Source organism: Notechis scutatus, chromosome 3 (assembly GCF_049901735.1).
Source record: "Notechis scutatus isolate UNSWTSFEM ecotype Mainland chromosome 3, rNotScu1.2, whole genome shotgun sequence".
Lineage (NCBI taxonomy): Eukaryota > Metazoa > Chordata > Lepidosauria > Squamata > Elapidae > Notechis > Notechis scutatus.
In genome coordinates this window covers 80,723,622-80,737,282 of record NC_142011.1, presented here as the reverse complement: position 1 = coordinate 80,737,282, position 13,661 = coordinate 80,723,622, and positions in this window count along the sequence as shown.

Here is a 13,661-nt window from a genome sequence, read left to right as displayed (position 1 = left end):
GTAAAAGAATGGAAGCTGGTCACATAGCTGGTCACATAGCAAGAAGAACTGATGGCAGGTCATCATAGAATGGATCCTACTAGATAAAAATTGTTCACAAAAGAGATCTAAAATAAGATGAATTGAGGACATCGGCAAGCATTGTGACCCAGTTGGCCAAAAAAAAAAAATGCTCAGGACTATATTGGTTGGAAACATGTGGAAGAGGCCTTCATCCTGCAGTGGATAGACAATGGCTAAAATGAAGAAAAAGGAAGAGGAGGAGGAGGAGGAGGAGGAGGAGGAGGAGGAGGAGGAGGAGGAGGAGGAGGAGGAGGAGGAGGAGGAGGAGGAGGAGGAGGAGGAGGAGGAGGAGGAAGGCTAATGATTATTAGATGTATATCTTTATCTGGATATTGCTATTCATTGTCCAAGGAACAATGTACATATTACAGACAGACCACACTATAACTACAGTAAAATTTCATTATAATACCTGGAACTAGACTTCTTCCCCTTTCTTCATGGACTCGTTCCCTTGATTTTGCAAGATGCAAGATTCAAACCCCAGAGAACATGCTTGCCTGTTTAAACAGCAACAGGAAGTTCCCAATCTTTTTGAGTGGGATTCAAGTTTGATCAACCACAAAGTGAATTGCATTTGGCAATGGAGTATTCCCTTCCACTGGAGTTGTTATTTCGTCATGCTTATTTAAGCAGAAAGGGCATTATAATTCCTTCGTACTATAATAGTAGCTTACCCAAGGTGTAATAAGGGTTTAGGCAATATGCCGAAAAGGTTTGGGGAAATAAATAATGAGCAGTTGCCCTGCTAAATACAATCATGACAAATTTGCTAAGTGTTCAATGAGATAAAACACAGCACTTTAAATGCCCAACAAATCAATATGAAACATCTACTGGGCTATTTATTGTGTAAGGAAGGGCAACCTTTTAAGGTTTATTTTCCTGGCACTGAGTCCATACTGGATTCATTTTAAAATTGAAGCAGTTCTTAATCTATGAGGTTAATCTGACCACTTGAGCACTTTAGGGTCATTACAATCTTTGACAAGTGGCCACTGTCAAGTACAAAAGATCTGGTCCACATGTGAAAGTTCAATTAAACTGATTTATTGCTACTCATGCCTATTCACAGGAATTTTCTCAACTAACAGCCAGCACCTGCTTAGAGTTAGATAAGGGTGAACAGGATTCAAGGGAAGGTTGAATTTAGTTTGGTTATGGCTAGGTAGGGATTCTAAACTGATCTCTCTTTTAACTCCACCCACAGATTCTGCCACTCTTTCTCCTACAGCTGCTGATTATCAGCCGCTGATAAACTTATCTGGACAACTCACAGGAAACTTTCCTTGGATAAAGAGCTTCTTATAATATTAAGACAACCTTTTGGATTGTGTGTCAAAAATAAAAGTGCATTAAATGAGGGAGTCAGTAATCACAGCAGAACAAACATTGTTTAAAAAGTTGTCTTCATTATTAATTCAGGACTGGCATTTCTCAAAGATATGTTTTTTTTTCCAAAAGGCAAACTGGACTTTCTCGGGTTTTTTCCTTTGAAAATGTTTTGCTTTTCATCCAAGGTTCTTGGATGCGAAATGAAATATTTTAAAAGGAAAAACAAAACAAAGTCCAGTTGCCTTTTGGAAAAAACAGCTTTGGGACAACCATGGCATGCTTTCAATTACATGCTACAAAAATCTTAAAGACATTATCTAGCCATCTTCAAGGGTTAAAAAATTAATGTGTACATTTACATCACATGCCATATGCTCTAATGACACATCCAAAGGGCAAATAGAAAACTGGGATCAAATAAAAAGATTAACTCCACTGACGAAGGATGCTTTGCTGGTATGATGCCCTCCAAATATCTTGACAGTAGTGTTGGGAGAACAGAAGTAGGACCAAATCATATAAGCAATACTAAAAAACTAGCAGTTCCCTCCTTCCTTTGTAGATACATTGTGACACATGTAAAAAAGGGGGAGGGGCTTGTGGTATATTACTGCAACACTGCTTTCATCATTCTGTCCAAAGCACCAACTTCCTAAACAAACTCGTAGATAGCAATAGCACTTAGACTTATATACCATTTCACAGTGCTTTTACAACTCTCTCTAAGCGATTTACAGAGTCAATATATTGCCCCTAACAATCTGGGTCCTTATTTTACCAACCTTGGAAGGATGGAAGGATGAGTCAACCTTGAGCCTGGGTGAGATTCGAACTGCCAAACTGCAGGCAGCCAGCAGAAGTAGCTTACAGTACTGCATTCTAACCACTGTGCCACCATGACTCTAGATATTTCAGCTCTATTCATAATTTTGCCAAACTGGCATCAAAATAGCTGCCCAAAGCCCAATATAAATTTGGAAAACATTCATGGGCTTGAGACATGAAGCTGTAATGCCTACCATTGTTAAGGGCAGACACGGACTGTTGGAAGAAGAGATGCCCACTTGGTTTGTGCTGAAGTCAACAGGATTTTGAATGAATGAATGAATGAATGCTTTATTGGCCAGGTGTGATTAGACAAACAAGGAATTTGTCTTGGTGCATATGCTCTCAGTGTACATAAAAAGAAAAGATACATTTGTCAAGACTTATAAGGTACAACATTTAATGATAGTTATAGGGTACAAATAAGCAATCAAGTCATACTAGGAAACAGTCAATATAAATAATAAGGATACAAGCAACAAAGTTACAATCATACAGTCACAAGTGGGAGTGGATGGGTGATAGGAATCAGTGGTGGGATTCAAAAATTTTTTACTACCGGTTCTGTGGGTGTGGCTTGGTGGGTGTGATGTAGTTTGGTGGGCATGGCTTGGTGGGCATGACAGGGGAAGAATACTGCAAAATCTCCATTCCCACCCCACTGCAGGGGAAGGTTACTGCAAAATCCCATTCCCTCCCCTCCCCACCACACTAACCTGCTTTCCAGCTCCATTCTCCTGTGCAGGGCAACAAAAGAAGACCCAGCCGATCAGCTGGGACTCAGGAGGCAGAGAATAGATGGGGGCAGGGCCAGTCAGAGGTGGTATTTGCTGGTTCTCCGAACTACTCAAAATTTCCGCTACCGGTTCTCGAGAACTGGTCAGAACCTGCTGAATACCACCTCTAATAGGAATGATGAGAGGACTGATAGTAATAGTAGTGAAGATGTTGTAAATAATTGGACAGCGTTGAGAGAATTATTTGTTTAGCAGAGTGATGGCGTTTGGGGAAAAACTGTCCTTGTGTCTAGTTGTTCTGGTGTGCAGTGCTCTATAGCATCGTTTTGAGGAGTTGAAACAGTTTATGGCCGGGATGTGAGGGGTGTGTAAATATTTTCACGGCCCTCTTTTTGACTCGTTCAGTATACAGGTCCTCAGTTGAAGGCAGGTTGGTAGCAATTGTTTTTTTCTGCAATCCTAATTATCCTCTGAAGTCTATGTCTGTCTTGTTGGGTTGCAGAACCAAACCAGAGAGTTATAGAGGTGCAGATTTTAGTTATGTCGTATTTTGCATTGATTTCAGGGACGGGGAAAAAAGTGCAACTGCTTAAAAGTCTTCCAAAGGCAGTAGCACACATCAAGTAGGTCTGCCATCTCTGCTAGACTCAGCTCTTTAAGGCATGGATCCATTTATTTAATTAACACATTAAAACTGCCCAGTAATGATTACTTGCTTCGTATGACATTGATTTGTAAGTAAACATTAGCAGCAAGCAGCATCTTCTGAATTCTCTGCCTGAAAAAAAAGAAGCTTGAGCATAAAACATGAGCACCTTCATGGAGGCTAAAAGATGTCATCACAGCCCTGAAGAGCCCTTCCAAAGAGGTTTAAATACTTTTCTAGCATGAAGTGAGAATTCCTTTTGCACCATCTAGTGGATACAATTCAGAATTAGCCTGTGTTTCATTTCTCCCTCTGGTTCCAGTTAGGCTTCTTGTTTTGAAAACTGGAGGTTTCTCTGATGGTGGAAACTCGTAAGTGACTTTCTATTGTGTAACCATCCCTGCCTCATTTCCCAAGTTTTGCACAAGAAGGATCCAGAGTTTGTCACCTTCTAGATTCAACCCTCCTTCATTTCCTCCTGGTTTTAATTTCTAGCCTCTGCAGAATTCATAAGGAATGCGATGGACAGCTGTACAAGGCCGGTTGGATTGGATGTGCTCAAAGTCTTCCATTTGAAAAGGACAGATGAAAACAATCCCTCACTTATCCATTGCAAGGGGTGGGGGGAGTATATTCTGCAGCTGTTTGATTTTAACAGAGTCTCTTTTTTTTCTGTTCTGGAAGAAGGTAAGGAAGAAAAGTGGAGAAAGAGCTGTATGTTTGTCACTACTTATCTTTCATGGTCACTGGGCTTGCAGTTAGATAATTGCCTCTTGATAATTGCTCAACGCTAGATAAGAGCTGAAGTAAGGCGGTTGGTTTTATTGGCCTTAACATAAGATCCGTCAAGCAGAAGATTAAAGGGGAGGCCCACTGGCAATAGGATCCAGGGTAAAATACACAAATTGCCAGTTGCTAATTAGTCCCCACTTTGCATCATAGCCACAGTCTCTTTATTTTTTTTTATTTTTTTACAAAAAGGAAGAAAATAAAGAAACTAAAAACTGAAGAGCGAAGATAAGTTTAGGCAGATCAGCAGAAGCATGCTGCAAAACTTTTCCTGGGTTTTACTATTCTAAACAGCAAAGAGAAGGGGACTAATTTTGATTACCGTTCAGGTGTAATCTTTTCACAAAAGAACCTCCAGGATCTAAACATCTTTGGCTATAGTTGCATTAAATGAAGATGCTGTGAGATGATCATCAGCTCATTGTCAAGGACATCTCGCTCTGTTGTGACTGGGGTTGATGGATACTTGCATCCAAAACTTGAAGGGTCACATATTCTCTGCAAATGTGTAGCGTTTCAAATTTCAAGACCAGAAAGGTGATGTGTGTGTTGGAAGAAATATCCTTATGGGTTCAGTTCCAAGTGGGGAAAAAGACACTGGAAACATGGAGGCTGTTTGGAAAGATGGTTTAATGGTGGGCAGGACCACATGGCTTGGAGCACCAAAGTGAAAAAGACGATCACATGCTTCAAGATGTTGGTTGAAGGAAAAGAAGGGAAGGGGAAAGAGCTGAGATGCTGAGGGACCCTTAGTTATATACCCTCTGTTGGGCCCCACCTTAGTGTTTCCTGTTCCTGTGTAAGATATGTATCCCACTGGCTGTCAAACTCCTGGGGGCAGGGGTCTTAGCTAACTTTGTAAGCTTTGTCTGGACCACATGGCTTCACCTGAGTGCTGGCTGATGCAATCTTCCCAGGCCAGGTAGTAAGATGCGTAGAGGGCTTTGTTATGTAGAATACTCTGGCCCAGGTCTTAATGGCCTGCCCATTAACAAAGGTGTGGAGGGAGCTTCTGCCTCTCTGAGTTTCTACTTCCCTTTTAGGGGAAATATTCTGCCTTTTTAATATTTCCTAGGATATTTCATTTTTCTAGGAGAGGGGTGGGTGCTAACTTCCTATAGTGCACGGGAACAATTGTAGCACCCCTCTGTAGTTACAATAGCCACAACTTTCTGTGGTGTACAACGGAACCACAAAACTGCCTTCCATGTTTGCCATGTCATCCCAGGAAAGTGTATTAGAATGTAGAACTTAAAATGTAGAATGCAGAACGTAGAACATAGAACATGAAATATGGAACATGGAACATAGAACTTGGAAGACAGAACAATAGAGTTGGAAGGGATCTAGCAGGGAGTTTGATTTACTGAGTTGAAGATCAATGGCACCTTCTCATTTCAGCAAGCATCATCTTGCCTTGAAATCTTCAGTTATGCAAAGACCTGCTTGTCAATGATAGATGTCAATGTCCATTATTTCAATTACAGGTAGCTCTCAACTTACAATAGTGCATTGAGTGACTGTTCAAAGTTATAATGGCACTGGAAAAAGTGACGTATGACTGTTTTTCACACTTATGACCATTACAGCATCCCTATGGTCACATGATGAAAAATTTGGATGCTTGGCAATTGGTTCATATTTATGACGGTTGCAGTGTCCCGGGGTCATGTAATCTCCTTTTGCAACAAGAAAAGTCACTTAACTACCATGTTACTAACTTAACAATTGCGATGATTCACTTAACAAATGTGGCAAGAAAGATTGCAAAATGGGGCAAAACTCACTTAATAAATGTCTCATTTAACAACATAAATTTTGGACTCAATTGTAAGTCAAGGACTACCTGTATTGCACTGTACTTTCGTGTTACTATGTAGAGTATGAAACTGGGATCTACTACATACAAAGCATGTACCATGGCTGTTTCCTTCAAAAGCGGTGTTTCTCTACTTGGAAAAATTTAAAATCTGGGGACTTCAAATCCCAGAATTCTTCCAGCAAGCTGGCTAGGGAAATCCGGAAACTGAAATCTACACATCTTGAAGAACAGGTTGAGAAATAATGTTCTAAAAAAAAATTAAAACCTGCGCTTTTTTGAGGCTGTTAATTTTCAGCAAGCACTTTCACTTGACAAGAGTGAGCACATTCACATGAGCACATTCATCCCTGCAAATTTCCTTTGTTAAGGACCAACTATTCACAGCACTTCAACTCATAGATATTACACCACATACCCAACACCTACAATATATCCTCCAACAGAATGTCTTGATCTTTAGTACCGTAATAAGTACTTCCCATCAGGAAAAGCTATAACTACTATAGCAGGGCTGTCAAACTCCCGGCCTGTGGGCCAGATGCGTCACACTGGCCACACCCACACCTACGAAGGGGGGGGGAAGTCTCAATGTGTCACATGATGCCACCATGATGATGTGAGTTTGACACCCCGTACTATAGTAAGCTTCTGCGGATCTTCGATGCTTAAGAGTAATTCAGGAATTAAATCGTCATTGGCTTGTAGTAGGCCCCACTTGCACCTTATTTGACCCTCTCAGTTGAGCATAACATACTATTTAAATACCCAAACTCTGGATAGCTGGCAGGGGTTCTAGTTTTGCAGTCTCAGGAAACAAAACTCTGATAGAATCCATGATAGGTCTCAACAAATGGTTGTCTAGCTTGGCAGATTGGAAACAGCTGTAGGCTCACAGTAACTAGGCTGCATTATTTGCATTTAGTGATAATAACTGTAAGCGATAATAACTGTAATTTATAAATTCTACATTCTAGAACTCAACCATCTTTTGCGTTTCATAGTTATTCTTTCTTACGTTGTGAATATTTGTTTTTATTGGATGTATGATTTGATTCTGAATACAAATACTTAGGATTATGTGTACCTCACATAAGGAGGAAATGGATAAAACTCATTTGAGGAATCAAAAGTCAAATCATGAGAACTCATTGATGGATTTTCTATTGAATCGGGTAATCTTTGCTAGTTTGCTAAAACATTATTTAACAATGACTCTTTGGTTACATGTGTTTCTAATCCTCACTATAGAAAATAATTTTTAAAAAGGTTGCAATCTTATTGCCATTCACATAAAATTTCCCACTCCAAAATCAAGTTGGATTTATTTCTAAGTAAACATAGGTGGTATCGGAAATTTACTTTTAAAGGTTACCATTTCATTCTTGTTTCAAGTTTTGGTGATGGTGCCAAAATTGAATTTCTAGGAACTGCCACTTCATGCAAGTCTGAGAGCTTGAGTCTTGAGTAAATGTGACCCGCTTAAATGGCTTGCAATTACTACCTTTCTATGCAGGTTCTTTAATCTAGCTTTTAAAATTACAAGTAGCACAAAAGGTTATAAATGTTCTGTTTATCTATTGTTGAAAGCATATTGCATCAATAAAACTTTTAAAAGGAAAGAAAGATAGTTTTATTCCCAGCACTTACTTTATTGACAAAGTTCATTAGGTACTTGGGCAGAAATAATATTAAACTCAAATTCAAATAAGGAACTAGACAAGGCATGTTTGGTGGATGTTTCACTTAAGATCCCAAGAACAATAATCGTATATCAAATGATTTACCACTTCTCCAAAAGGTACTACCACTATGTTTGCATAGATATTTTCTCGGAGAGATTAAACAGTTAGATAATCAAAAGAAGACCGTTTCTGCTAAGCTGAAGACCCAGAAACCACAGGTTGTTGCTATCCCTTGTGAGTGGAGAAACGTTTACATGACAATTGCTGATTATTCTCCATAGACCATGCTCTAAAAAGTCACTTTGCTTGCCTACATAAAAGAGAAAAGCTTTCCTAAGAGGTGGGTGGGAAGAGGAAAGAAAGGGAGACATTGAGACACTAGGGTTCAAGCAAAGTTTTATGAAGACAGTTAAAGTGCACACAGCTTGTAAAAAGCTTTAAAATGACAACAGGCTGTAGCCAATACAGAGTCATCTTCTAAATGTATACTATAAGGATGAACTGCAGAGTTTATGAGATGGTTAACAATGCCAACAGGTGATTGAATAGCTTTTCCGAGGACCAGATGAGAATCCTTATTCCACAAAACCACATGAATTAAAAATAATAATAACACGAATCTCTTATATTTAGATCTTCCCTTTTGGATTCTGCTCTTGGTAGAAAGCACTAAGACTTGGTATAAAGGACTGGGAAGATTGGAAGGTCCACAGTGGGTATTAAAAGAGATTTAATTGATTAGTCCTACTGTATAGATAACCAAAGCTTTGGAGTGGCAGAAGTTACGTGTTTCTGGTACTATATGAACACTATAGGATTATTTGCTTAATTTGTTGCATTTATATCCTACTACAATCATTTTGATTCTTGGAAGATGGATTTCGCATTGGTAATATACTGTATTTCATGCAGAGAAGAATACAGATGGGAGACCAAGAAGAAACAAAATGAGTCAAGGCAGGACCTTGGATGTAGGTCAGGTCCAGACTACAATGATGGACTTAAACCTAGTTTCCTGGGATCTAGTATCAAGTGTCCCAAGTTGAGTTTGGCTGAGGCTAAAAATTGGGGTATTTATTAGTTGGATGGAGATTAAAGGGGAATCCCAGGGCTATATACTAGACAGGAGAGGAAAGAATTGGGGGGGAATCCCAGAAGGAGGCAACATCTTCCAATTCCATATCACTATTAAGAAATCATTCAGTCATATCAGGAAGTAAGCTTGACTACAGAAAGACTTTTTCTTGTTTCCCCCTAAGGTCAAATAACAGCCAAGATACTTATGTATACATGTGAAAATGCCACTGTCTCAGGTTTGTATGTGTGTGTTTCCATTATAATGCATAACAAATCACTTTGGAACATGGATTCCAAAAGCTGAAAATGTTTAGAATCTAATCCCAAAAAAACCAAGAAGAGCTGGAATTACTCTCAAGTTGAAAATGTATAAACAGTTGGATGGCTTGGATAAAATAATTGAACTGGTGTCATTCTTTATCAAACAAACAGGCTGGGGAAAAATATTGCATTAATTAGTCTTCATCGAGTAAAACAGTTTTAGACATGTGCTCCAAACCTTGCCTAAAAGGATGGTCTACTATGGCTGTGCCATAGTTTTAGGATTATTCTCTTCTTTTTCCCCCTTCCTTTTCTTTCTTCCCTCTCTCCCTTCCTTTCCTCTCTTTCTTTCACATTTCTAGCTGAATTGTAGATGTCTGATAATTAATTCTGAAACTCGAAGGAATTCTACTGAGAACAGCATAATATTTACCATGCTTTAAAATTCTACATAGACCTAAGGAATTCTCCATCAGCAAACGCAAACACCACTTCGTGCCCTTCGTACCAGCATTTAGGTTTTTTGTTTTTTTTCAATAACCCTACAGAACATTTGAGAATTTCTAACTTTGTATCATAACCTCGTGGACAGTATGGCCCAGAAGAGAAGTAGTTTCTTCATTCTTCAAACTTCTCATACCAGGTTTGTAGCATATAGCTACTCCTTTGGGAAATTCCGCAGCTTTTGGAAGCAATTTGGAGAATGATGAATAGCACTTTGGACCCCAGCCAGCGACTTCAGTAGATGACACCATCAGTTGCTTGTCGGTCTTATCTGAGAACAAATGCCATCCTGCAAGATAAAATATCTCAATGCACAGTGTTTCCTCATTAAGCATAGGAAGAGCTGGACATCTGTGCTAACAACAGAGCAACTTTGTCATAAAGGAACCAAGTCTTGGCTCACACTAAACTCCCATCAATTAACATAATTGGAAAAAACATTAGTTTGACCAATTATTATTATTATTTTTTTGGCCAAACCTGAGCAGAACCTGGGCAGGTGATCCTAACATGATTGTGGCTCTCTCGTTTCCCTCTCATCATTGCAAGTTAGCATTTCCTGTATGTACAAGAAAAAAGTCTGAATGGCTCTTAGTGATGAATGAGAGATATTGCTCTCAAGCTCACTCTGTGGCTTAAAAATAGCCTCTTCCTTTCAACATAGCCCACCTCAAAGGATTGTTGATATAAAACTGTAAGGATGCTAGAATACAAACATACGGGGTTGAAAATCCAGCATAGTCATGACTTAATTTGTCCTCCTGGCTAATTTCATTCTACTGATTTCAAGACTTCCACTCAAAACCTGGTAAAAACCTTGATCCTCACCCCTTCACCGATAGTATTTTCACTTTACTAACATTCTTGGGGGGAAAAATCAGATTAAAGATGCAGCCTCAATGTAATTAACGATTAAAGCAGCCTCTTTGCATAAGACTTTTTAAAAAGTGTGTTTTAAATAGGATTGTTATTAATCACAAATATATCAAATATCAGCTAAGAAAAGGAAGGTGTGAAACACATTTGTTTTAGTGATTTTTTTGTTTGTAGCCAGCTAGTTTTTGAATGCCAACTGCTTTAATCAAATTCATATAAATGCATGGATGTATTCTTACAAGGAATGTGTAAAATGGTTTAAATCAAAACTCTTTTGAGCCCAGAATAGCTGGTTTGATTAGTTTCTGAATGAAGTAATGTGCTTTGATTTCCGTTTAAGCATGAATCCAAACAAGTCTGTTTTGCTTTGGATGTGAATTTAAATGTTCCATTATCCACTCCAAATGTTCTCAAAATGATTGACTGATATCACATTGCAGGACCCCATTCCGGTGTTCCAATTTAAGGGGCATATGAAATTTATTAGCATGGCCTCAGCATGAGTAACAGTCATGGGAAAGCCACAGTCTGATGGACCATTGCACCTTATACGGTAAAGAGAGCAATGTAGAGTCCTTGCTTAATGACTGCCCTAATTAATGACTGCTTTAAATGACAATGGCACTGAAAAAGCAATTTTACAACCAGTCCTCACATTTATGAACAGTGCAGTGTCCTTTCCATCCTTTGATAGATTTGTGCACTTTGCAACTGGCAGGCATTTACAACTGTTGCAGCATCCCACAGTCACAATTGCCACTTGTACACTTCTTAGCTAGCTCCCAACAGAGTCACTGGAGAAGCTGGCAGTAAAATTGCAAGATGCAGTTATATGATGTCCCAATTAATGACACAGAGGGTGCACTAAACCACTGGGGAGGAAATGAGGCTGTAAGTCCGTCACAGTCACATGATGTGTGGTTTACCATCACTTAGCAATGGAGTTGCTGGTACCTAATTGTAGTCACTAAGCAAATACTATCTGTATTTGTCCAAGAGGTTGGGTAGGGGAAGCAGAATTTCACCTCTCAAGTTCCACCTGAATAACAGCAACAAAAAAAGATGCAGAACCAATCAGTTTTTGTGGGCCTTCACTGTGTTTCTGTGAGCCAGCACCAGATTGTGGAAGCATGGTGTCTCATAAACATGCTGTGGCCCCTACCCATCAGAAGATATTTTTCCCAGATGATGGGAGGGAGGGAGGGAGGGAGGGAGGAGGAGGAGGAGGAGGAGGAGGAGGAGGAGGAGGAGGAGGAGGAGGAGGAGACTAGCAAGAATGGCAAAATTAGTTTGATTAGCAAAAATTCAACAACTACATTTATTAGTGACTGGAAACCTCTTATGGACTTTTTGCTGAATAAGATAAAAATGAACTTGTGACTTATGAGTTGGAAGCTTAAGAAGAGTTGTTTATCGAAAGAAGGAAATTATGATGCAACTTGGGGGAAAAAGGGCAAAGTAATGTATCTCTAACTTCTGTCAAGAGGATCGGAAATTGCTTCTTTATGATCTTTCTTTTCCTTTCCTATTTTCTTTTTTTCACTATTTACTACTGTTGCCTATTATCTTCATTTTATTATAAATAAATATTTTCTCGTATGGCTTTTACTTTGTTAAAAGGGAGAGCAGCGGCTCACAAAGTTAGGATTCTGAGCTGACATAGGCAGGCTGCATTCAAGACCCAGTTTCTGCTTTGGGATGGGGTGAGCTCCTGTCACATGCTCCAGCTCCTGCCAACCAAGCAGTTTGAAAGCAGGTGGCCTCAACTAGATAGATAGATAGCACTTTGTTAAAGATGTCCTTAATAAAAATGATAAAAATTAGAGAAGAAAGTAGGAGAAAGATGGTAGAAGAAAAAAATACCGCCTTTTAAGAAACTGATTCATCTCATTCCATCTGCCTTGCACTGGCTTAGCAGTGGCAGCAGAACTGGCCATTCTCCATGGTGATGAGGGAGATTCATGGGGAAAGAAAACTTTGGTTCTTCGATCCTGATTTGAGTTTTGGTATCCCCACTCCCAAAATAATATTTAGGCCTTCTTGAGATTTTATGAAAAGAGCATAATCCAATGGTCACATTTACTTCAATTGCTTTTAAAAGGTTTCTTGTGAAGGGGCAGAGTCAGGAGCAACTTAAAATTTCTAAAAATTGGCAAGAATTGTTGCCTGACCCCTTTCATTTTGATGAGATTCCAGTGTGCTCTTATCAAAAGTTGAAAGGTCTTGAAACTGGCGTTTTGAACCGGCAGGTGTTCTTAGTAAGACTTATGGTTTTTTTTTAGAAAACAAAGTGTTATTTGCTTTTTTTTTTTTTTTTTTTGAAAAATTAGCTTTTATTGCGTTACCACATCTGTGCTATGTGGTAATGAAACCCAGAGAGAAGTCACCACAGGAAGGGGGAATTCCATAAGAAGAAAACATCTGGATATTACTTTGAGAGTCACTTGCAGCTTCTTATATTTTATTAAGAAGGAAAGTTGTACTAAGCTCAACTCTAGCACAGAAGGGGGGGAAGGAAAGAGACTCACAAAAAGGCCAAAGAACAACTCCCCCCCCCCAATGAATTTAAGATTCGCACAGGCTATTTGGGCAAGCATTTGTTTTAAAAGGTGTCTTACTAACTAACGTGACAACCCAATAAAATCTGCACATTTTCTTGCCCAGGATGCTAATGTGTTCCATATTGAGGTATTGTCACGTTCCTTGGCAAAGTGGTTCCATATTTCAATCTGAATGAAGGATGCCCTGGGAGGAAGCAATGTCTACCAGCTTTACAGTCCATGCGCTGGCTTGCCTGCATAAAAGATAAGACTTCACGGCGAAAGAAGCTTAGCATGATTTTTAGAATGGGCTTTATATTTTCCCTAATCCTAGGATAAGTAATCTTCCATTTTTCTCTTCTCTTCTCTTCTCTCCCCCCCACCCCCCCAAGTCAGCTGTAGTTTTAACCTTCAGGAGTCTCCTTGGCTGGCTATACAGCTGGGCCTTAGATTAGAAGGAATTGAAACTCCATACAACTGTTGCCTCAGCAAGTAAATGCTGAT